We start from the raw sequence: 24,901 nt of genomic DNA, 5'->3' as shown, positions 1-24,901 counted from the left end.
AAGGGTTTCAGACTTCTAGGGGCAGTAAATGGTGAGAAGGCAAATATATGGGGGAACCTGATGGAGGATGAGGATTATTTCTGTAAGACTTGTCTATGCAGATTTTAATCAGTACTGCCCCCGCCCCCGTGATAACAGTTGTCTCATCCTTCTGATACTGGAAAGTGGAGGGGGGAACCCGGCCTACAGGAAATGTCTGCCCTGCCCTTAGACAGACAGAGGAGAGCAGAGAGCTTTTTCTGTGTCTGCTATTTCTCAATGGCTTCAGCTCAAAATAATCTTTACGCCAAAGTGGCATATTTTGGGACTGCACCTTCTGATCCCCTTTAATGGGTTATGTGGCAGCATAAAGTGGAAAGTGGGGTCACTGAGAATGTTGACCCCCTCACTGTTGAATGGCACCCCAATACCCTTCCTGAATCCCTTTTAGTTCAACATCCAGCATAGCGAACTCCTTCCTATAAGGGCAGTGTATTGTACTATTAACTGTATGCTCTGCCCAGAATTGTGCACTTGTCAAGACGTAAGCTGTGCATTTCAATGAGATCCGTTTGTGAAAAACTAAGATGGACCATTCCTTACGTTTTCTTTCATTCGAGGTTGAACACAGATCGGTGTTATGAGACCATTTCAGTTCTCTGTTTCTTTTGGATGATGGCAGAGGGTCAGGGCAGGACCCAGCACAGCAGAAGGCCAACACATGACTGGAGCCTCCCCAGTCAATGGTCTTCCAAACAGGCTTGGACCTCAGCCTGCCTGAGAGGGTCATGGCTCCGTGGAAAATGTGTTCTCTCCACCACTGTCCAACTTGTTGGAAAGATTTTAGAAAGACACATATCAAAGGTATGCATCATAGCACTCAGGAGTAAGACACAACTGGGAAAACCCATGTCGAGACTTTGAAGTCTGTGTTTCTATAAATGCTCTATTTTAAGGGATTCCATCAGTGCTCCTCAAGAGGAGGAGGAAGGCACTTCTGGCTTCCAGGGGACATGTAGCAAAGGCTGGAGAAGTTTTTGGCAATTACGGCTGGGATGTGGGTGCTGCTACTGGCATGTGATGAATGGAGTCCAAGGATGCCGCTGAACATTTTATAATGGCCGAGACAAGCCCCCACAAGAGAGAATGATCCAGCCCCAAAGGTCAGTGGTGCCGCGATGGAGAAAATCTGCTTTCCATCACCGCGCATCGCAGGTCAGCGTGCACCCACCCCCTGCCTCCCAGCCACCGCTCCGAAAACAAACGGCCACCGCAGGACACCGCAGACACGGTGCCAGGCCTTCAGAAAGAGGCCAAAACCTGCAATCAATTCATGAGCATTTTCTGTGTTTTTAAACAAATGCACTGAATCGTCAGTAAAGATACTTGAGCTTTTCTGTTTTTTATGAGACTTCAAGTGGACTTTTTTAATGGAAAAAAAAAGTCGTCGATGATGAGTGGACACAGGCAGTCCTGTATCAATCATCTCCCTCGGTTTCCTTATTTTGAAAGCTCCCGCTAAAGAGAGACAGCGCTCATCCCCCAGTTCCCTGCTCCCAGCTTCTCTTGGTTTCTCTTAGGGTTTCTTCTAGGTTTTGTTTGGACTCGTGATTTGAGTTCAGGGAATGTCCCCTGAGGCAGTCTGGGATCCAGTCCTTTGAATGTTGATCCTTGGAAGGATCAGTACAGAGCCATTAAGAGCTGGCAGTGGGGTCCCTTTGTAGAAGAAAGTCCGCATTTTCTCCCCGCCGAGAGAGCCCCGTTAATCCATTGTTTCTATTTCTTGGAGGAAGTACCAGATTTTTGTAACTGAAAAGCCAAACCACCTGGTAGATGCCTGAAGGAGATGGAGTCTCCCACCTCGCGATTCTTTTACAAATGGATAAGTGCTACTGGGGACCCGAGGGGGTCCCCGGCACCCAGTGTTTTTTGAAATGGACGGAGGTGCAGCAAACAAACAAAAAAGCAAAGGTAGATGAGAATTGTTCTAATAATTACTTTTCCAAAAACAGTTAAAAAAAAAAAAACCACTGGGATTGATTATGGACAGAGCTCAGCCTTCTGTTTGTTCCAGGCAACGCCGTCATCAGCAGGAATGTACTCGAGTCAGACTGTTGCTAGCCGCCGCTCCGAGCCCGTGCGATTTGGGGGTACATCGTCCTACAAACGAGCCTTAGCCTTGCTCGCCAGGCCCTCCCTGGTGTAATTAAGATTTTTCAGGTAGCAAAATTTTTTAATTTTGATGGGCCTCTATCAGTGACTTCAAAAATAAATAAATAAAACTGATTAGAATTATATCTTCTCTTTAACCCCCAAAGCCAAGTTATCCATCATTTCCACGTATAATCAATAGTTTTAAAATTGCTAGTGAGATATTTTGCACTCTTTTCGCCCACGAAGCTTTTGAACCCTGGTGTGTGTTTCTCCGCCTGCAGCCCACCTCGGTCAGCCTGGCTCCATTTCAAGTGAACAGGAGCTTTCGTGATGGACAGCGCCACCCAGCCTCGGCCCATTTCTCTGTTTGGTCACCCTCCCTCACGCCACAGCATGCCAGCCTCCGGGAGCCTTCAGCTCTGTCACCCCAAGTGGTAGCCTCTCTTAGTTTTGCTCTCCACCATCTCTCGCACCCTTCCTGGTTGATTCCTGTGTATCCTCCAGAAGCTGGTTCTTTTTTGGGGGTGGGGGGACCGTTGGGAAGGAGAAGCCTTTCCTTTGCCCCCTTGGGCGTAGGGACTGGGGGTCTGCACAATATTAGCAAGAGAACAGGCAGCCTGTGTTGACCAGGGTGGGGCCCAGACACATGGCAGGGCTTGGTGACCAGTGACTCACAGAGGTGGTTAGAATTTGGGGTTTGCATACCTAACTTAGGGGGAACGGAGTGGGGAGAAAAGAATTCTTTGGGAGAGTTTATTTAGGAAAGCCAGATGGGCTTTTAGGAGAACAAATGAGAGCGGAAAGACATTTAAGGTACTGCTTGCTTCTGCGGGTACCAGTCGTCTTTCATTCTTCTCCATGATCAGGAAACTCCCCCGGAAAGGGGATTTCTGGTAGATTTACTCTTGGTCTCTCTCCTAGGAGCAGAAGCCATTCTGAAAAGAATTTATGGCAGTCCTCATAGCCCAGAAGTTTCTGCTTTTAGTCAGATAAGGAAAGCTCTGAGAAGACTTCCCTTCCGCATCTGTTGAATCTCAAATGTCTTCAGCTGAAAATAACCTTTGCACTGGGGCGCCTGGGTGGCTCAGTTGGTTGGGCATCCGGCTCTTGGTTTCAGGTCAGGTCCAGATCTCAGGGTCCTGGGATAGAGCCCCTGTGTCAAGCCCCGCATCCGGCTCCACACTCAGTGTGAAGTCTGCTTCTCTTTCTCCCTCTGCTCCTTCCCTTGCTCTCTCTCTCTCAAATAAGTAAATAAATAAAACCTTTAAAAAATAATAAGCATAATCTTTTCACCAATTCTGGAGTTCCAAGTGGGTGCTCACAAAAACTTAGAAGTTAGAGTTTGCTACTTCACTGTAATGCTACTTATGCCTCCTGTTCCATAGTTCTCGCTCACATTATTATTCCCTCAAGTTGAGGTTTTTTTCTTCCCAAATAGACTATAACCTCTGGAAAGCAGGAGCAGCACTGCATTTCCTAGATGTTAAAGTGAACTCATCACCTAGGACAGTGGGCTGGCACATAACAGTTATTTGATAAGTATCAACTAAATATAAATACTCTTGGAGGAGAGGAAAAATAATTTTTTTCTTCTACCTTTCTATGTTCCTTAGTGGCTAGGGCATCTGTAACAAAAGATTAACAAGAGAAAGCATATATTTAATACACATTTTACCTGACACAAGAGACTTCATAAAGAAATGAAGACCCAAAGGAATAGTTAAACCTGAGTGGTTTTTATGCTAGATTTGATAAACAGCTACACGTACTGCTCAGCAATAAAAACCAATGGAGTGACAATCCATGTTACTACATGGACGAGGCTCAAAAACAGTTTATTTGGTGAAAGAAGCCACACACACACACACACACACACACACACACACACACGACCGTGTATTATATGATTCTATTGATACCGAGTGTCCAGAAAAGACAAATGTATAGAAACAAGAAGGAGTGGCCAGGGCCTGAGGATAGGAACTGGAATAAACTGTAAACAAGTGCAGGAGTCTTGTTTGGATGATGGAAATGTTTTAAAACTGACTTTTGGTAATGGTTGCAGACCTTGGTAAATTTACTGAAAGTCATTTAAAATGGGTAAATTTTATGATGTGTAAATTGTATCTCAATAAAATTGTTAAAGATAAAAATAATGACACTTTTAAAAAGACACAATGTAAAAATGTATACATATTAGGTGTAAACTCAAGTAATTGAATGTTGTCTCTATCTATCCATCTACCTGTTGGCCTGCCTACTTACCAACCTACCTATCAATAGGGGTATCAGACTGTTAATAGTGGTTAATACTTGGTTTTTGAATTATAGGTGGTTATTTTCTTAGTTTTTTTTTAATATCCGATTTTTTTTAATGCTTCAAGTTTTTATTTAAATTCTAGTTAGTGAACATACTATCTAAATTTTCTACAGTGAACAGTCATTACTTAAAGCAACTAACTCACAAACTGCGGGTGGGGGGGAAGCTTTTTAGAAAGATGAAGGGCATTTACTCTTTTGCAGAGAATGTTGTGGCCTTCCAGGAAGGCTGGACCTTGATGCACAACATTCCTACAGCGCATGTCCCATCATAGAGTACCTGCTCAGGGAAGATCAAATTTACAATTGAATGACTGACTCTGCATTAATAAAGTATACGTGTCTGTGTGCGTGTGATGCAAGTAAACAATGATCCAATCCCCCAGAAGAGGACGGCAGACCCTAGTTTCCAGAAAGAAGAATTGTGTTTATTCAGGATGTTAATGATTTTGTCATTAAGTGTTGACAGTGGAACTCTTTTCCTAGAGAATCAGGGCTGAGTTCATCCATGTATTCTTTTAGAGTAGTGACCTTTCAAGGGTTGGAGTGAGGGCTCTAGCAGGAAGTAGTAGAGATTTCAGTTGGGGTCAAGTAAAGGGAAATGACTACTGCTGAATACAAGCATGACAAAGTTTACTAAAAGCTGGTTACTCTTAAACCAGTTTATCAGTTTGGTTAAACCATATTCTCAGGACACCTGGGTGGCTCAGCGGTTGAGTATTTGCATTCAGCTCAGGGCGTGATCCCGGGGTTTGGGGATGAGTCCCTGCATCGGGCTCCCTGCAGGGAGCCTGCTTCTCTCTCTGCCTGTGTCTCTGCCTCTCTTTGTGTCTCTCATGAGTAAATAAATAATCTTAAAAAAACCAATACTCTCCTCCTGGTGTCACACCAATGACTCTCATTATATTAGGACTGTTTGTTTATTCCAGCTTCATCCAATGCCTGACTCCCTGACCGTTGCTCTCTTACTACAAGAACTTCTATGTTCACATTGGCCCCACTACTAACATCTTGGTTTAACAGTGCTTTCAAAGTATTTGTTATATGAGAGGTTGGCAGTTTTCCTTCCAAAAATAATTTGTATTTCACATATTTTTAAGAATATGAATGTTTGGGAAAAAGGGAGTGACTGTGTAACATAATGCATTACATGCACATCACAATTTTGCTTTTCTGATATACTGGTTCCCATTGAACTATATCCTACTATTTCAGTGGTTAAAAAGGGAATTTATTAGGGGTGCCTTGGTGGCTCAGTCGGTTAAGCATCTGACTTCAGCTGGGGTCATGATCTCCGGGTCCTAGGACCAAGTCCCATGTTAGGCTCCTTGCTCAGGAGGGAGTCTGCTGCTTCTCCCTCTCCCTCTGTCCTTCATCCCCTGATCATTCTCTCTCTCTCTCTCTCTCTGTCAAACAAATAAATAAAATCTTTTAAAAAATAAAATAAAATATTAATTTATTATTACATTCATCCAGGACTAATTTGGAGACAAATTACATTTATTTTAATGAGATATCTTATTTTTATTATTTATTTACTTATTTTTATTGGAGTTCAATTTGCCAACATATAGCATATCACCCAGTGCTCATCCGTCAAGTGCCCCCCTCAGTAAGATATCTTATTTTTAAGAAATAGTTGTATGCTCTTTTGTTATCATAAACTAAAAAGAAAATTCTTATTTTTAAAAAGATTTTATTTATTTATTCATGAGAGACACACAGAGAGAGAGAGAGAGAGAGAGAGAGAGGCAGAGACATAGCCAGAGGGAGAAGCAAGCTCCATGCAGGGAGCCCGATGTAGGACTCAATCCCAGGGCCCCAGGATCACGCCCTGGGTCAAAGGCAGGCGCTAAACCACTGAGCCACCCAGGGATCTCAGAAAATTCTTATTTTATATCCCTTAAATACTTTACATCAATTAAATGCTTACAGATAGCTAAACAATAAATTATTCTAACAAGCAGAAAAAGGAACAAGTGTTTTGCCAACGAGCATTCTAATTAGCTTTCAATTATCTAAAAAAAAAAAATAGGTCAACCTTTGTGACAACTCAGATTATTGCCCTCTGAGGTTCATTTTGATATACCTTCTAATTTTCTATGAGCATTCGTTATAAGAATATTATAAACGCACTATCTTTAAAAAGTTGAAATACAATCCCATCACAGAAATATAACCAATGTTCACGTTTTGGTAGTTTCCCTTAGACTATCTTCAATACAGACACAAACATAAAGCATAATTCATTTCTATCCAAAGACTTACTCAACAAATGTTTATTGAGTGTCTATTACGTGCCAGTGTTATTTCTACTGGATGGCATCATATTTGCCATCATATTTCTGTCAACTCAGCATTCACTGTCATTTGAATGTCCTTTCATGTCAATAAATCTGGATCTGCTATATCCTTCCATTGGCTGCATAATTAAGAAAGATTATACTTTCTGAACTAGTGACAGCAACCTTTTTATTCACTGCCCCCTTCTGAACCTTGTGCCCCACCAGGAGGTAGAATCTATGTCCCCTTACCTCGAACCTGGGTGAAGGTCTATGACTGCCTCAATCCATCAGAAGTGATGCCATATGCCTTCCAAGAGGGATCCTAAAAGGTGATATGGCTTCTGCCTCGCCTGCTCTTGGGACGCTCACCCTGGGAAGCCAGCCACCACATTATGAGGAAGCCCATCCCACACAGGAAAGGTTGTGCATAGGAGTTCTAGCCAACAGCCCCAGCTAAGGTCTCAGGCAACAGCCAGCATCAACTGCCAACCATGTGGTAAGTGAGTGCTCAGATGATTCCAGCCTCTAAGCCACAGTAGCTGATGCCAAATAGAACAGAGGTGGCTGTCCCCACCAAGCCCTTCCAAAATCACAGATTGTGAGAAAAATGCACACGGCTTAAGTCAGTAAATTTCCAGGTGGTTTGTGGCACAGCAGTGGATACCAGGAATAGCAGAGTTTCTCTGAATGACCATGTTGCAACTTCTGTAGCTGATTCCTGACTATTAGACCTTTCAGTTGTGAGTAGTGTTTTGATGTTGTTGTTGTTGCTTTCCTAATATAAATATCCTTTGTGTATATGTGTGTATACAGGATGATAGGCATAGCGTGATTTTTTTTCATAGCGTGATTTCTTCAGTATTATTTCCCCAAAGTAGAAATGCGGGTCAAATGATCTGCTTATTTTAAGGGATTTTTTTTTAAGATTGCATTTATTAAAAAAAAAGATTGCATTTATTTAATAATGAGAGACACAGAGAGAGAGGCAGAGACACAGGCAGAGGGAGAAGCAGGCTTCCTGCTGGGAGCATGATGCGGGACTCGATCCCAGGACTCTGGAATCAGGACCTGAGCCAAAGGCAGACAGTCAACCGCTGAGCCACCCAGATGCCCCTAAGGGATTTTTTTAAAGATTTATTCATTTATTTGAGAGAGACAGCATGACCAGGAGGGGCAGAGGGAGAGGGAGAGAGAAAGTCAAGCCGACTCTGTGCTGAGCGTGGTGCCCAACATGGAGCTCGATCTCACAGCCCTGAGATCATGACCTGAGCCAAAACCAAGAGTCCAACACCTAACCAACTGTGCCATCCGGGCGCCCCTGAGAGATTCTGATGCAAGTTTGGGGCAGTTCACTTTAATGTAGCTTTAGAGGCTCAGATATCTATGATTTAGAAACAAACTTTAAATACTGTGGCAAAAAAATATATATATATATAAATAAATAAATACTGTGGCAAAATCAGTCACTAGAAATGTGATAACTAAAAAGGAAAGATCATTGAGTATAGGAAAAACCACTGATATTTCTATCAAAAAGAAGTTCTGGCTTTTAACTTAAAGCTAATACATTCAAATATTTAAATTAAGAAGAAAAAATGATTATGCAAACATGAATTTTGAGGGTGAGAGTCTCTTACTCAAGTCTGATTATGTGTTTGTCGCATATAATCCCCAGATGGATCCCAGACCCACTTAGTCACTTAATATACCACACTTCATAGTAAGATAACCTTTATTAGATGAATTTCAATTGCAAGAACAGAAAGATATCTTCAAGTATAGAAATTTCTAGGGCTTTCTGAACACCAGATAATTCTACTGCAGTGTGAAATCCTTGAGTAGGGTTTTACCTCTGAGTCAGTGTTGTCAGATGACTCGCCACAATGACTTGACTGGTTATAGAGAACAGATGGGAGCTGAGAGTTACCATGTGACCGGAGCTGGTATAATTATAACCTAAAAATGTTAAGTGCAGAAGAGTTTAAAGGCAGTGCTTTAAAATTAAGTTCTGCAAATTTTTAGTTTCGGGGCTATTCTAATATTAATTGTTCTTACTAAGTACATATGTGTGTGCATTGCTTGTCACCTTCCAATATTAATAATAATAATAGGTTGGTCTTTTGGTTTAGAATTTGCCAAGTGTTTCCGTATTTGTTCTCCTTGCTTTATTTAATCTTCATAACAAAGCTAAGGAGTTATCACTCTGTAGATGATGAAAGCAAGTCCAGGGAAGTTAAATAATCAGACAGGGACGACCAGGATTTGGACACAAATACTCTGATCTCAAGTTACCATCTTTTAAAGTAGAAACCAGGGGCATCTACCCCATCTTCTTAAGACTATCTCTTGCATTATGCTAAAACTCACCATGAAAAGTAGGGGTCAGCAACTTTTTTCTGTAAAGGGCCAGGTAGTAAACATTTTTGGCTCTGTAGGCCCTGCAGTTCACCACTCAGTACAATAACTCAGCGGTGCCACTGTAGCTGGAAAGCAGCCATGGATAATATGCAATGAATGGGCATGGCTGTTCCTCATAAAACTTTATTTACAAAAACAAGCAGAGGATCCTTGTGGTCATCAGGGCCTTGGTTTGCTGACCCCTGACATGAAAGAATGAGTAAACACAGAGGAGTCTCATGTCCACTTCTTCCCTTTCCACTCTAGTCACTCTCTCTCCCTAAAAGAAACTATTTTTATTAGATTCTCGTTTACTCTTCCAGACGTCCTTTTTTTTTTTTTTGCAAGTACCGGCACATGTGTATATAGACTTCCTGCTGCACTTTCCTCATTGCTCTCAGCCCATGCCCTCCTCCACACTCTGTTTTGATTACCTGCACATTCATCCAGATGAGTGCTTAGAGACTGGACATTCCTTTCTGCAGGTGCACAGTACTTTAATTAATCAGTCTACTGCTGGGCATTTGTGTAGTTTCCATGATTTTGCTCGAATGTGTGACATTTTGTGCTTGTACTGATGAATCTGTGGAACAGATGCCTAAAAGTGGTATTGCTGGATGGAAGGGTATATATATCTGTCAATTTACTATTTATTGCCAAATTCCCTCCGTATTTGTGACAGTATTTTGTACTCCCACCAGCAACCTGTGAGAGTACCTGTTTCCTCAGAGCTTCACCATTGGTGTATGGGGCCAATCTTTGGATTTAGGCTACTCTATCAGGAAAGAAATATATCTTGGTATAGTTTTTAATCTGCATTTTTATCTTACTGCAAGTAAGAAAGAACATCTTTCCATACATTTCTGGGCCAATTATACGTCTCCTGTGTTTCATAATCACTGCCCATTTTTCTTTTAGGTGGTGGGTTTTCTTCTTTTCATCGTTTAGGCAATTGCTAAACATGAAGGAGATTGGCCCTCTGTCCCAGTTCATCATTTCTTTTGATTTGGCTTATGCTGTGTTTTGCCATGCAAACGGTTTTTAAAATTTTTATGTAGATAGATTTACCGATCATTCATCACTAGATAGGTAGATATGGATATAGGTGATACAGATGTAGATATAAATGAGAGATAGATAGATAGATAGATAGATAGATAGATAGATAGATATGAAAATGTTCCATGTAGATGTACATATAAGATGTAGTAGGGGAGCAGGTGCCTGGCTGACTCAGTCGGTGGAGCATGTGATTCTTGATCTGGGAGTTGTGAGTTCAAGCCCCATGTTGAGTGTAGAGATTAGTTAAAAATGAAATCTTTAAAAAAAGATGTAGATGTGGATGTAGACATAGATATCTTCTGGGTTTTTTACTCTCCTTGTGCTAAACATCTAAACAATTTAAATGGGTGAAAAGGACAAAGGTGACGATGTGAGTCATAAAGATAGGAGAGCTTTTATTTGCAATAAGTTTGTATTCAGTGTGCGATTGGATTTCCCAAGTATTATTTTAAATGTTACGATGGGTGATGCATGCTAGTACAGAGAATAACTAAGACATGGAATAGAGCAAAACGGCCAAGGTCAATTCAAGAGCTATATATTGGTTGATAATGCAGAGAAGGAAAATCTTTTCTGGTCAAGAAAACTGTGATATTAAATGAGTTCCAGTTAAGTCTGAAAGTCTTTATACAGACACTTAAAATCTTTGTGTTTGCTTACATCCGATTTTAATGCAAAATCCCTTAAATCACATGTAACAGAAAGATCTTAGTATCATTGTGTGAGCGTTTAATGGTGATATAAAAAACAAGCAAAATGTCCCTTTTGTAGGTTACTGAGGATATTGAGTCCTGCACTTTTGTCTGGTTTTGCCTCATTCTCTACCCAGTATATTCATACCTTGCCCTGTGTCTATTACCCCCAGCAAAGCAGAATCAGAAAACAGAAGTTAAGGACAGAGAAGTTACAGCATTTGCCATGCATCCCAGGTTCATGTTTGCTATGGAGATGGCATTGTCACCAAGCAGAGGCAGTTTTCTTTTGAGAGAGGAAAGGCTGGATGGCGGCCTGGGGTAGGGGGTGCACACAGAACCGTGATGTCACAGATTGCATTGTCTCTTGGGAAACTCATCCATCAAACCGTCACCTCTGATTCTGTGCAGGGTCACTACGGAAAGAGGCGGCGTGCCCCAGTTTGGGCATTCTGAAGTGTTAGTATGTGGTAGAGCTGGTGGTGTGAAGCCGATTCATTTTGTTTCAAAGGCCCAAATGGCATGCTGCCGAACAGAGACACGAGCACAGCAGCGTCTCCTTAGAAATAATGACTCCAAGGCAAACAGCCCTCATTGCAAAATGTAGAACTGTGCCATCTGCTTGTCTCCTCTTTGATTTATTCGTTGCGGGGGTTTAAATGATGTAATAGGAAGGTAAGTCTTCTTTTTTAAATCTTGAGGGGAGAGGGGCCCATTCCGGATTGATTATAGCCTATCTGAACTGTATGTAAGACATTTGTCTTCAGTGAGAAGGGGATTTGGATTTACAAGGTGTGACTATCGCCGTGAAATACAAGGGCGAACCCTGTCCTCTGGGAAGAGCAGGTAAACTGTAAATCTTAGAAAGGGTCATGCCTTACAGCTCAGCAATTTACTTTTCTTTGCTGTTTCTTAGGACACGATTTTTCCAAACCGAAATTTTGTAAAGACGGTCACTCGCAGCATCTTTGAGAGAGCGTGCAGACCCACGTTTTCATATTTAATAGTGGGCCTCTCCTTTGCGTTTTGGTTTGTCTTCAGTTTGGGGGTGGGGGGCAAATTCCAAGCAAGCAGCTGCTCTAAAGTGTCAAGGGCTCAAAGCGCTGGGTGAACCCGGGCAGCTTCTAGCTGATTTCGGCACAACTTGTTTTGCAAGAGTTCTGTCCTGGGAGGGGGTGTACAGAGGTATCCGAGTGGCAGGAAGTTTGAGGCTGAGCCACCTTTCCCATCCCTGGGAGGCCCTGCCTGGTTGCGTGTGCGTGTGTGTTGGCGGGGTGGGAAGCTCAGAATGCTCATCCCATGGCCGGCCAGGGAGCCGTCCTGGTCCCGGGTTCGGTACCAGGTCTGTCCTGTCCCCGGGGAGCACGGAGGCCTGGAGCCTCCGCGAGGATTCGCCGCAGGGATTAAAGCGAGCAGAGCCCGTCCGGCCCCCTCCCCGCCGCTCCCCAGGGGGGGCGCTTCTGCAGAAGTCATCTGGTGTGTGTGCTGGTTTTCCTTGTGAGAGGATTAGAGAGTAGGAGAGTGCTTTGTGAGAAAAATCCCGGGAGAGGTTGCTGGGGAGAAACCAAACAGAGGGAAGGAAGACTTCAGCTGTCTTGGTCCTTTCGCTCAAGTGACTCAAGCAACCCAGGTCCCTGGCCTAGAGCCGCCGGGGGGCTGTTTCCCTTCGTCTGCCCTAGGAGACGCTGGTAAGGCTCCTGTTTGCTTGTTTGGCTTTTCCTCTTCTGAGATGCTACGATAATTGCTTTATTAAAAGGGCCCTTGTTGGAAGGAAGGGAAATTGGTGGGCGATTCTGGGGACATCCTGCATTGTCTCTGCCTAACGTATGAGAACGGCGCTGTGTCCCCGCACAAAGGACCGGTAGCCGGAGCATCATTTTACTTTTCCCAAACTTGATTAGCATCACTTTCGAACAACTGACTTCAACAAAGCCTATGCACGCGCAGAAACTGTACTCTGTGTAGGAATGCGCCTATTTATCGGATCATCATGTTTTTAAAGGGCTTATATCTAAATTGGATCAATTTGGAGGTGCGACTGCGTGGGGGAGGGGGGGAGAAAATCGGGCCTTTCTGGAAAATTCCAAATTGTCTGTTTCCTGCAGCATGCATGTTTCACCTGTTTCGTAACTAGGGCTGTGCAGACCCAAAGCACTGCTAATAAACCGAATAGTCTCCAAAGTAAGTTCCAGACAGGGTGAGATAAGGGGAGAGGGGGGCCACTAAAATGAGGAAAAGGAAATTTTGAGTTAGTCGCGTAGAAGTATATATTCTCAATGTGTTCCTCAGACAGTGTTCTGATTGGAAAGAAGAAATGAGGAAGCCACTGGGAATCAGAAAGTTTAGGTACCCCGTCTCCTTCAGCATTTTCAAGGACGCAGCTTGCCAAATCTTATTTGGCACAGATTACTCCCTAAGATCCCATTTTGGTATTTTCTGGATTGATTTTGGTGTTTCTGTGGGATTTTACATATATATATTTATACATTTATAAGTGTTTTGTATTTTATATATGTATTTATACATAAATATATTTATTTTATGTATGTATATATAAAATCCTACACAAATATATATGTATATACACACATTTTGTTTTATATTTATATATTTATATACCTTTTTTTAAAGATTTCTTTTTTATTTATTCGTGAGAGAGAGAGAGAGAGGCAGAGATACAGGCAGAGGGAGAAGCAGGTTCCCCATGGGAAGCCTGATGCGGGACTCCATCCCAGGACCCCAGGATCACAACCCTGGCAGAAGGCAGATGCTCAAGCACTGGGCCACCCGGGTGCCCTTTATATACATATTTGATATTATATGTATATATACCCTTTTATTATACCATGGGAAAGCTAAGCCTGAATGGTTTGGAAAAGCATTAATTCAGTATGAGGCAAATTATCCTGCAAACTAACTACCACAGTCCTTCTGAGCTGCAGTATGTGTGGAGAAGATCTAAGCAACAGACAGCTGTTGTCTCCAGGACCGAATTCCTGCAAAACCCTGCCGGCCCCTCCCCCGCCCCACAGGGAGTGGGTGGTGAGCTCTGCTGTTGTTTTTCCCCCTGAGAGAAAGTTTGGATGCTGCCTAATGTAGCTGGCTCTCTGCATTGTGGCTCTTCCTCATTAAAATAAAACTAAAAGCCATGCTCTGTGCAAAGCTCTGATGGCAGATGTTTAGTTTCTAAGCTTAACATATTCCAAATACTGCACTTCAGATCATTCCGATTGAACCTGTACATCATGAAAACAATGATCGAGTATAATGATTCAACCCCAACTAGTTACCCAGGTCTACAGTTTTAACTCCCACTGATGTTAGGCCCAGAGAACTTTTGCTACTTAATTCTGCACTCTTCGGATGACCCGATGATTAGAATATTCAAAAATGTTATTTCATTCATAACGATTGACTTTTTTTAAAAGGTGTGTGACTGTTTAAATAGCTTCTTTGCGTGCATATTAATATGAACACCTGAAAAGATACATGATCTTTCTTTCAAATGAGCTAATTATTTGCCTGATGGATGCTTTACAAAAAAAGGGAAAGCCGATATCCTCTCCATTTGAGTTTCTTCTTCCTCAACTGAAAATGTTAATTCAACCCAACAGTTTTATCTTTGCCTTTTGGAATTGCTTACGGAAGGCAGGCTGTTAATTGTGTGTGGGGGGGGTCCTGAGTGTGAAATAACAGTTAATCAATTTGTCTGCGAACTCCGAGGACACCTGGGAGGTTTTCAGGATTTGATCAATGTTATTTACCATTCTCTACTGCGTGCTCGTTCCAGTTTCGAAGACTATTTACCTTCATAATATTTGAGCCTGAGAGCATCAAGTTTATTGGAATTGATTTTCTTTCCAGGTTGATCTTTTAAAATACTTTTGTTGGTTGCTCTGCACTACCACCTTATGAGATTTTCATTCATCTGGCCTGTATTTATTGAGTGCCTGGGTGTCACTAGTGTGGCCCACGTTTGCCCTGAGAGATGAAAACTCTACTTCCGTGGGGCTCCTTGTAGGGGTGGCCAAGGCTAGAAGGGAACAGATGAGCTTTGAGGCTCTAACGATTGCTGTGCAGGGTCACACGGTTCGGTTGCCAGTGTGGTTTCAGCAACGACAGAAAATGCTCATTCTCCTGAATTATTGATACATTAAAATATATTACTGGCTACTTAGAACCTGGGCATTGGGTTAATCAATAATCCTCTCACATTGCACAGGACCTGCTGTGTGTTAGTCTCATCACTGGGCATTTAAATAATTCAAAAGTGAGATTTCTCGTGAATTAATTTGGCCTCTGTACAACTTGGAAGAATATGGAGCCAAATGTTTAAGCAAGCTGGATCTTTACAGCTTGTAAATTACCATTCCTTCTCATGTTTTGCCTTGATATATTAGTTTTTTATGTTAGATGGTTTTGGTTAAATATGTTTATTTTGTTAAATGATATGTCACAGTAATGTACATGATTTATAAAGATATCAATGGGGAAAGGGCATCATGGGAAAGAAATGAGTGTTTCTTGAATCCACCACGTAGCAGGCACTGCCTGGGCCTCATCACAACCATGTTATTATTTAATCTACTCAACAGAGCTGCAAATTGGTATTATTATGCCCATTTTAAAGATGAGGACACTGAAGCCCAGGAAATTAAAAAATGAAATCATGTCATGCAACTGTTAGGGTAGCCAACACACATCTGTCCCCTGCTCCACAAAAGTACTGTTTTAGCTACGTCTGTACTGCTCTCTCTCTCTTAACACCCCGTCTTTCTCCCCAGATCCCATATCAATTGATAATTCCCTACAGCTTATTTTAATGCTTCCAGAGAATCTCCCTTGACAGTTTCGGCCTGTTCCCCAAGTTCCTTTATGAGCTGACAGCCGACGGATGTAAGTAGGGATTGGGCAGGTGCTGGATGTGTTTATGTGTAAAAAGTGCTTTTGAAACATCAAGGTAGAAACGACATATTAGGTTAGGATATAGAATGCAGCATATGTGATTTGTTTGGTTAGGGGAACTGAGAAGTAATCTTGCTTTGGTTTGGGGCCCGGAGTGGCCAGGTTATCATCCCAGCCCAGAGGCCAGTCTGTGGGCAAGCTGCGACACCAGTGTGTCTCCTCCTCTATTTGTGTATGGATGTGGGTCTCCATTCCCACTTGCTTCGCTTCCAGCCTCCAATGGAGGAGCAGAGGAAAGGATGGGGTTGTAGAAACCTGGGAAAGGCATCTCACGCCATCCTTCTAAAACCATTGGTGGAGAGAAAGGCAACGATGGCATGTCATTAATAAAAGAGACTTCTAAGTGTATTGATGCCTTAGTCTGGCCCATTCATAGCTTGGCCATCAATTGACCTCAACACATTTCTTTAGTCGGCACTAGCTATCCAATTGCCTGTGTACTGGTTTTCTATCACTCTATAACAAATTACCACAGATTGAGTGCCCTAAAACAACAGAAATCTGCTTTCTTATGGCCCTGAAGGTCTGAAGCCTGAAATGTGTTTATTTTTTATTTTTCATTTTTTTGAAATGTGTTTAAAACCAAGGTGTCAGCAGGGCTGCATTCCTTCTGGAGGCTCCAGGGGGAGAATCTGTTCCTCCCTTTCCAGCTTCTAGAGGCCACCAGCATTCCTTGGCTCGTGGCCTCCACATCACTCTCAGGTCTGCTTCCACTGACCCTTCTCCTTCTCTGAGTCTGACTCTCCTGACTTCTTCTTTCCCTTTTGAGGATTCTTGGGATTACCCTGGACCCACCAAGCTAATCCATGGAAATCCTCCCATCCCAATATCCTTAATACTATCTGCAAAATCCCGTTTGCCACGTATCGTAACATATTCACAAGTTTGGAGAATTACAACGTAGACATCTTTGGGAGGCCATTATTCTGACTCCCACACCCTTTAAAATATTTCTTTAGAGCTACATGGTATTTACTTACTCCGTGCTCTTGTAGGTAACGGGGAGCCACAGAAGGATTTTAAATGGAGAGGAGAAATAATCAGGTTTTTGTGTTAGAAAGCTTATGGAAAGAACCCTATAGACACAGAGGCCCAACTAGGACACCAACTGGAACGTAGGAGAGAGGAGTTGAGAACATGCCTTGTGGCAGAGTCTGAGAGGAAGGGAGAAGGGAAGGGTTTGAGAGATATTAGAGTGCATTGGCAGGACAGCTGAGAGGAAAGAGTCTGTGGCGGAAATGACTTGGATGGATGACATGATGGGAGGGAGAGAAGGTAGGTGACTCTGGGGAGTGTGCTCACTGCACTAGGAGCTGCGGATTCAGTGGTGGCCAGAAGCATATCTTTGCTCACACAGTTCAAAATCCATCTGTGAAGACTGATAGTAATGATGATAGGAACAAATAAATCATATTTATGGAGTGCTCTCTCTGATTCCAAGCACATTACATTTCATCTTCATACCAACCTAGGCAGATATTGGTAGCATTATCATCCCATTGTTCAGATGAAGAAATGAGGCAAAGAGAGGTTATTCGAGCAATTTGCAAGGGGAATGGAAGGATTTGAAGCCAGGTAGGTCCCTGGCTTTAATTCTTACACTCCACTGCCTCGCCTAACAACTAATTATAATCTTATGGGATATTTAGTATGGGGGCTATTTGTACATTTCAAGGTGGCTTTTTCTGAGGCAAATTCCCACAGACTCCTGGCCCTCAGCAGCATGTCATTTGCGATAAAATAAAACATTTGTTTGGAGCACTGGACTAGGCCTAAGGGTGAAATGAAAAAACTATCTTATTCCCCTGCTCTCTAAGAATTTATATCCATACGGAGAAACTCTATTGCCACCATGAAAAAGACTATCAGCAATGAGACGGTTCCAAGGCCCTCTGGATAAATCTGAAGTGGGGACATAGTCCTTTTCTAAAAGGAGCAGGAAAGAGCAAAGCAGTGAGAAGGCCGAGATGACCAGATGCAGGGTCATCACAAGCATCCATCAAAGGGCTCAGTGTGCTGTGTACTTTCTATACACTCTCCCATTTAACCTTGTGACAATGCTAGAAAACTCCGTCGGTCTTTCAGATGGAGGAATCGAAGCAGAGAGGGGTTAAGTTATGGAACCTGCTTGAGGTCACAATGTAATGATCAACAGAGTGAAATTTCCACCCCAGCCTCTCATTTCTCACTTTGCTACGCGTGTGTGCGTGTGTGTGTTTCGAGGATGTGGGTTCAATATACCAGGCAGAACCACTTTGAAATAAAATTTTAAAATGCCTCGGGAATCCTAAAATGATGTTTATACTTTTTAAGGTTCTGGTATTCGGATATGGTCGCTCTTCATGATCGTTATCGTTGCCTGGGCTGTTGGGTGGAGCAGCAGCGTGTGCCTGAGGATTTCACTATGGCTCAGCCTGTAGGTGGTCTTTAAAAAAAATCATCCTTACAAAGAAAGATATATGTACACTTCTTTTTTACATTCTCTTTTTATCTTTTTTAAACTATTCTATAATCTTTGTAGAAGTTATAACGTGAAATTATAGAACATGTGCCTGTGGGTTCTCTATATTACACACACACACACACACACACACACACACACACACACACACGTCATCATTAGATGACAAATACCAAAAGATATTATTGATGGGAACGTGGTCTCTTTTTCTTCTTTTATGGCTACATCTCTCAGAAGATATGAAAACTTGCCCCTTAAATTTGCTTCTTAATTTATGTGACAGAACAATTTAGATCTGTTTAACCTTTTCTACCAGATATCTGTTCAACAATTACTTGGTATCCACTGTGTGTTGGGCATACATCCGATTTCATTTGTCCCTTGCAATTCTCGTTAGAAAGGCTCCCCTTCGCGATGGAACGAGAGTCTCAGAGAATGGCACAGTCAGACTTGAACTCCTGGCTTCTGCCCTTTAGCCTGGAAGACTTGCTCGCACGCCACTCAACCCACTTAGCTAAGATGGATGCTCAGAGCCACCGGTGATGATATTTTTCCACTTGAACAGCAAACTGGGAGAGTTTGCTTATATCCCCATGACTGAAGGTAGGCACATTTTGGAACCAATATTCCTATTTATCAAGATGATCTGCAGTTTGCTTTAATGAGAAGGGATTTCAAAGCCCATTTGTTGAAAAAATTCTCTGCGATTGTATAATTTGCCTCAAAGTGAGAATTCCAGAAAATGTGAGAATTCTCCAATAGCTTGCTAGCCAATAGCTGGGAGATTTACATTCAAGATGACATCTGTTCAGGCTTACATTCTGCTTGCATATGTGTTGGCAAAACACTTCCAGTGAACCTTCCCCACATTCTAACCCCACGTCAGCATCTCCCAAAACTCATGACAAGAAGGGGACAGAGCTAGAATTATCATCCCAGAGTTTCTGACCCTGGGTTCAATGCTTCGAGTAGGTCATGATTAGTTTTAATAGTAAATAATGTATAATTGCTGACAGGTGCCTTTGGGCATTGGGAAATAGCATTTAAAATAATGTTTTCAGTGATATATTGCCTACAGGAGGATGTCATCATGCAAGCTTAATAGCAACGCTCAAAGGTGAGAGCTCAGTATCATATGGAAAGGCAAAATTTGTTCCGATTTTCTCCTCCACTGTCAGGGAATCAAGCATAATCTAGCCTGTCTTACATTTTTAAGACTAATGAAAAAAGAAGCTAAAGTCCATAGTTGAAACCTAAATAAACAGCTATCAACATGCCAATAAGATCCACAAAGACAAATAGCCTGAGCTCTCAATTAAAAATTATTATTCAATGAATTTCCTTTGCAAAGTTTAGATACCCTCGGGTCACAGTAATGGTGAGCTGCTCCCCCCTAGGGTTCTGCACGGCAAGGAGAAGTTAACGCTTTGTTTTCACTGATTCAAAGTAAAGCGGTCAACAAATTTAATTTTCATATGCATGTGTAACTTCAAATACATAGAGGCTTGAAGCTACTGCAAACACAAGCTTTCTTACTGAATTGTATTTGATAATACCTATCCTCTTGCCGCCTAACAGCAAGAGCAAACATTCAAAAACTTCTTATGCGTCCAAGGAAATCCTCCATCTTTGTTAATTATGTGAAATTTCTCTCATTTGTAAGGCACTGTATAGACCCTGGAAGAGTGTGGGAAATTGGCACGTAATTGGAACATAATAGGCATTTAAGCCTTATATTTTCATAACAAAACTGTCCTAAATTAAAATAAAAATGATATGCAAATGAGATTTGTTTAGCTAAATGTAGGCAGAAGGGCTGTAAAGATATCAGTATATATTAGAATAACATGAATAATTTATTTTATGATGTAAAACCTAATAAAGATTTAATGATCACCCATATGCCTTGAAATTTATGTAAGATATACCAATATGGTGGGCAAATAGAGGCCACTATTACAACTCTGTCCCAAACTCTGTAACTCTTCCTATGTTCGTTACTTTTCCGACAGGGTCACAGAATGATGCAATTAATGGTTGCAAAGAAGTTTCTGTCCCAAGGTGCCCATTCAGTGAATTCTAGAGCTCAAGCTGCTTTTCTCTAAAACCATGAAATACACTCTCTGGCTCCAGAATTGGACTAACCATTTTCTGAAATATAAATTTAATGCTTTCAGTGTCAGAGAATAATTTTGGTGAAGAACAACCATTTTAGGAGCATAATTTCCTACAAAGATTGTTGGCCTGTTGCTTTTAATTCCATTTGAATGCATGCTACGACTGGGTAGCTGCGCTAAATCCATAGCATCTGGGTTATTCTTCGTGGATGAGTTCCAGTGCTTTCGGTGATAGAACTAAAAGCTCACAAGATGCTGTGTATCAGCAATGAAACAATTAGTCTTTGAGAAGCTTTGGGGAAATTACTCAAGCAGCGAATTAATCCTTGTGATTCTGGTCCCCCTTCCCCGATGCTAGATCTCTGAAAGGACACCCCCCAGCCAGCCCAGTTCATCGTGCTCTTCTCAAAGGTGTAAAATTTCATAACCCTTTGGTAAAACCTTATGAATCTGCTTTCTGTGCGATACAACTGGTATTTTTTCCAGACGCGTATTTCCATAATTAAACATCCTAAAATACAAATCCCATTATTATTTGTTATGTCTAGTCAGTAATTAGACCTCAGCTGGTAGGGCAATTTCAGAACAGAGTTTACCAATTTACATACTAATCCAGCAGAGTCTGGTGGGACATGATTAGCATAGATTCAGTCAACATCTTAATTAGCCCTAATCCCAGCATGCACTCCGAGGTGCTTTACCCCACCCCCACCCCTGTGAGTCTGGTTTAGCTGACTTTTTTTTCTTAAGAAATTCCCACCCTTCAAAAGATATTTTCCAGTGCCCCCTTTCACAAAATGGCTGTGTCTCCAAGGGGTCTGCCAGGCAAGATGTTCTGGGTCCTGCAATGGGACTAGACACGTGAGGAATCTGGCCAGGCAAGTGAGGAATACTTGAGTCTGAGGTAAAAAACAGAAGTACCGGAGTGTGTTGTGGAATGCTGGGACGCATCCCCTGTTCCTTCCCATCCTTCCCCCAACTCCAGGCAAGGTCTGTAAAGCATCCCAGTCTCGAACATGGGAGAATCTTCGGTATTTTCTGAGACGCTAGGGAAGGGTAGTCCTTAATCCCATCCACGGCCAGGAGCACGTTTCATTGTTTACCCTCCTCAGGTCAGGAAATCCCTTAGATTTAACTGATGTTAAAAAATGTTGCACGTTTGGGCCTCTGGCCTCTGTCCCTCGGTGGTGGAAATGGGGAACAGGCCGCCCGCTCACCCATGAAAAGCTCCTCAGGGACCTGAGGACCATAGGGAAATGATCTCCCCCACCTTCTCTTCTTCAGGTTGACTTTTTCCAGCTCCCTGACTCTCTCCCCTCAGGTCCTTTTCTTCAACCCTTTGATTGTCTTTGTGACTTTTCCGCCAACTCTTCCCAAGCTCCCCACACCCCTCTTGAATCGCAGAGCTCCACGAGGCAGAGAACTCTGAAATAGCTTGAAGGGCCCGCTCTCCTCGGGAGCTGGCCTCGTACTTCAGTGTGCCTCCGTGTTGGACTCACTCCGTGTTGGACTGACTCACTCAGGGCTTGCTGTTCATGGGCTGACCAGCTTTCTTCGTCTCCCTCCTGAAAAAATAACTTGATTTCCTCTCTGTGTGCGCCTCTGTAACCAGACAGGGATTTCTTCTGTCCGCTTAGTAATATGCTATTGCCATTTGTCAAGGTCCTCTTGTGTCTCGGTGTCAGTTTGTGAATCTCTAAACCACTGGTAACTCCTGCTGAGGTTGGAAGTCTTCTGTGAACTCACTTTGGGCATGACCAGTGAATTATTGCATCAGGCCCAGGATGCGGGGCCCTGGGTGGGAAAGTGGGGTGACCCCAGGAGAGCATCGTTTGCTAACCCCTTCAGCCCGAGCACGCATCTCTCTTGTCTTCGTGTTCTCTGCCACCCTTCCCCACTTTTGACCTTTGTCTCACGACAGGCTCTTTCCCTGTTTTGCTCTCTTCTTTTCTCTTGCCTCATTCCTTCTTCCTCTCCATCTCTTCCAAGTTCACTCAACACCTGCTAGCTATCCCTGCTTGAGATTGTTCCTCCATCAAAGCTTTGGTTATCACGCTTGGGAGTGACATGGGGTAGGGGGCAAAGGCAGGGGGGAGACAATGGAATGAGACAAACATCCCACGCAGTTTTCCCTTCTAGCTTTGTACCGGCTTAGCTGAAATCAGGCCACATGGGTCATGGATAAGAACTAGTCGAAAGCACCAACTGATGGATATTATAAGAATCAAGGTGTCCAGCAGCGCCAGCCCAGGAAACTTGCCCATCCCTCTTCTAGCATGCACCCTGTTGGCCACATAGAAAGAGCTAGTCAGAGTGTGGCTAGTTTTGTGCATAAAAGAAACAAGCTAACTCACCTTGATTACTACTCGGTTTGTCAGGGGCCAAGCACATGTTTTAAATTCCAAAAGGTGTCCCAGCTTGCCTTGAAAGCCAGGGTCTGTATTAATCCCTGTCTAGAAATTTAAGAATCCTTGAGATTATAAAAGGTTTATTCAAACATATTTGGAGTTTTTTTTATTAAATAGCTATGTGTCTATGGGCAAGAAGCAGGTGTGAGGGCTTTTGCATGGATGTCTTTATAGCCAAGACTATCTCTTGCTGTTGAAAACTGAAAAGCGATAAAAACCAGTTCAAATATCCCCCACTTCTTCAGGGGTTCCTGAGGGTAGAGCAGATGCCTACTTTGAGAGTTTCTGTTTGACTGCTAGGTAGTTCATAGTCTACATGTAGGATTGAGAAACGCATCCTGAATTTTCTTGTTTTCCTTTTTAAAAGAGAATTTATTTATTTATTTTAGAGAGAGAGCATGCCTGAGCAGGGGGAGGGGCAGAGGGAGAGAAAGAGAGAATCCCAGACAGACTCTTTGCTGAGCAGGGAGCCTGAGTCGGAGCTTGATTTCACGACCCTGAGATCACGACCTGAGCCAAAACCAAGTCAGGTGTTCAACTGGGGAGCCACCCAGGAGCATCCCCTGCTTTTTTTTTTTAAGGAGGCTCCACACCCAACGTGGTGCTTGAACTCACAGCCCTGAGATCAAGAGTTACGTGTTCTACTGTCCTCCACCCTTGTTTTCCATTTTAATTCCTGATCAGTTTTCTGAAATCATGGTGAAGCATATACACTCTCCTACCTTACCACTGGCCAGACCATCAGAGTTACTTTGTCAATTTGGATTAAGCAAAGGGATTTTTTGGTGGGAGGTGAAATGGTATAACCACTTTGAAAACAGTCCAGCAGTTCCTCAAAAAGGTAAACATAAAGTTACTATATGACCCACCAATTCCACTTCTAGGTATATACCCAAGAGAAATGAAAATATATGTCCACATACAAACTTGTGCGTGAACGCTCATAATAGCATCAAGGATAGTAGCCAACAAGTGGGAACAACCCAAATGTCCATCAACTGATGAGTGGATAAATGAAATGTAGTGTATCCGTACAATGGAATCTCATCCAGCGACAAGGAATGAGGTACTAATAGATGCCGCACCAGACTAAGTAAAAGAAGCCAGGCACACAGCATCACGTCTTGTATGATCCCATTTGTATGAAATGTCCAGAGTAGATAAATCCACAGAGGCAGAAAATAGATGAGTGGTTGTCGAGGGCTGGGAGTAGGAGTAAGGAGTGATTGCCAGTAGATACTAGGTTTTCTTTTAATGGGAGATGAGCCTCTTCTAAAGCTAGATGGTGGTGATAGTCGCACAACTCTGTGAATATACGAATAAAACGCTGGCTTGTACATAGGAAATGAGTGGATCATATGATAGGAGAATTAGATGCCAGTGAAGCTATCACTGAAGAAAAGAAAACGGTGGGTACGCAGAGGCCAGTGTTCTAGGTCATTCATCAAGTGCTTTTATTTGTTATGGTTTCAAAAGAGATCACTAACTCCTGTTATCATTTTGATTAAACATGTTCTCCAAATGGCACCACTGGAGATATCAAACAAGCCAATTTAAGCACGGGCATGGCCGTAGAGAATGTGACCCCAAATGAAGTATCATGAGCAAGGTTGTGAAATCTGAGTGTTTGTCTGCAACCTCCCCATGAGCATGCCGGACAAAAGTAAACCAAAGGCTGGACCTCTTCGGAAGTTAGCCGCCCATTTTCTCAGTGAGAATAATGGCAGTAACCTCTAGCAAGCTCCCCGAATTATATTAGGGTAAAATTAGATGTGTGCTATCACGGTCCCTTAAAGAGTGCCATGGAAATGCAAAGACATTATTGCATAGCCAGCAGTATGTATTATAAATATCCAATATATGTATGTTTAATGTTAATATTTAGGTGATCCCTATGTTCCTCTTGATCTTGACATTGAATAATTACACACCTCCCCCTACTCCACCCCATATGAAATATGAGCAGACATTTCGATTATATTTAGACATTTACATTAGATATAATTTTGGTTTGTGATATGTTTATAGTCCTTGTATTAAACCCTGAACTTCACCCTGGAAG

General features: G+C 42.5%; 1 protein-coding gene across 3 annotated transcripts in view; it reads left to right on the top strand.

The window, feature by feature from the left end:
• The window catches only part of MID1 (midline 1), a 352,621-nt gene that overhangs the window by 132,079 nt on the left and 195,641 nt on the right, over positions 1-24,901 (top strand). Inside the window, exon 1 of one of the 3 annotated variants that reach the window (XM_025436337.3) lies at positions 12,208-12,576. The exons of the other annotated variants lie outside the window; for them this stretch is intronic. The gene's annotated coding sequence lies outside the window, so the exon portion shown is untranslated. Of the gene's footprint in view, positions 1-12,207; positions 12,577-24,901 lie in introns of those variants that run through there. 3 annotated transcript variants of the gene reach the window in all.

This window comes from Canis lupus, chromosome X (assembly GCF_003254725.2).
Source record: "Canis lupus dingo isolate Sandy chromosome X, ASM325472v2, whole genome shotgun sequence".
NCBI classification, from domain to species: domain Eukaryota; kingdom Metazoa; phylum Chordata; class Mammalia; order Carnivora; family Canidae; genus Canis; species Canis lupus.
Note: the sequence above shows the minus strand (reverse complement) of the source record. Positions and strands in the feature narration are given on the sequence as shown.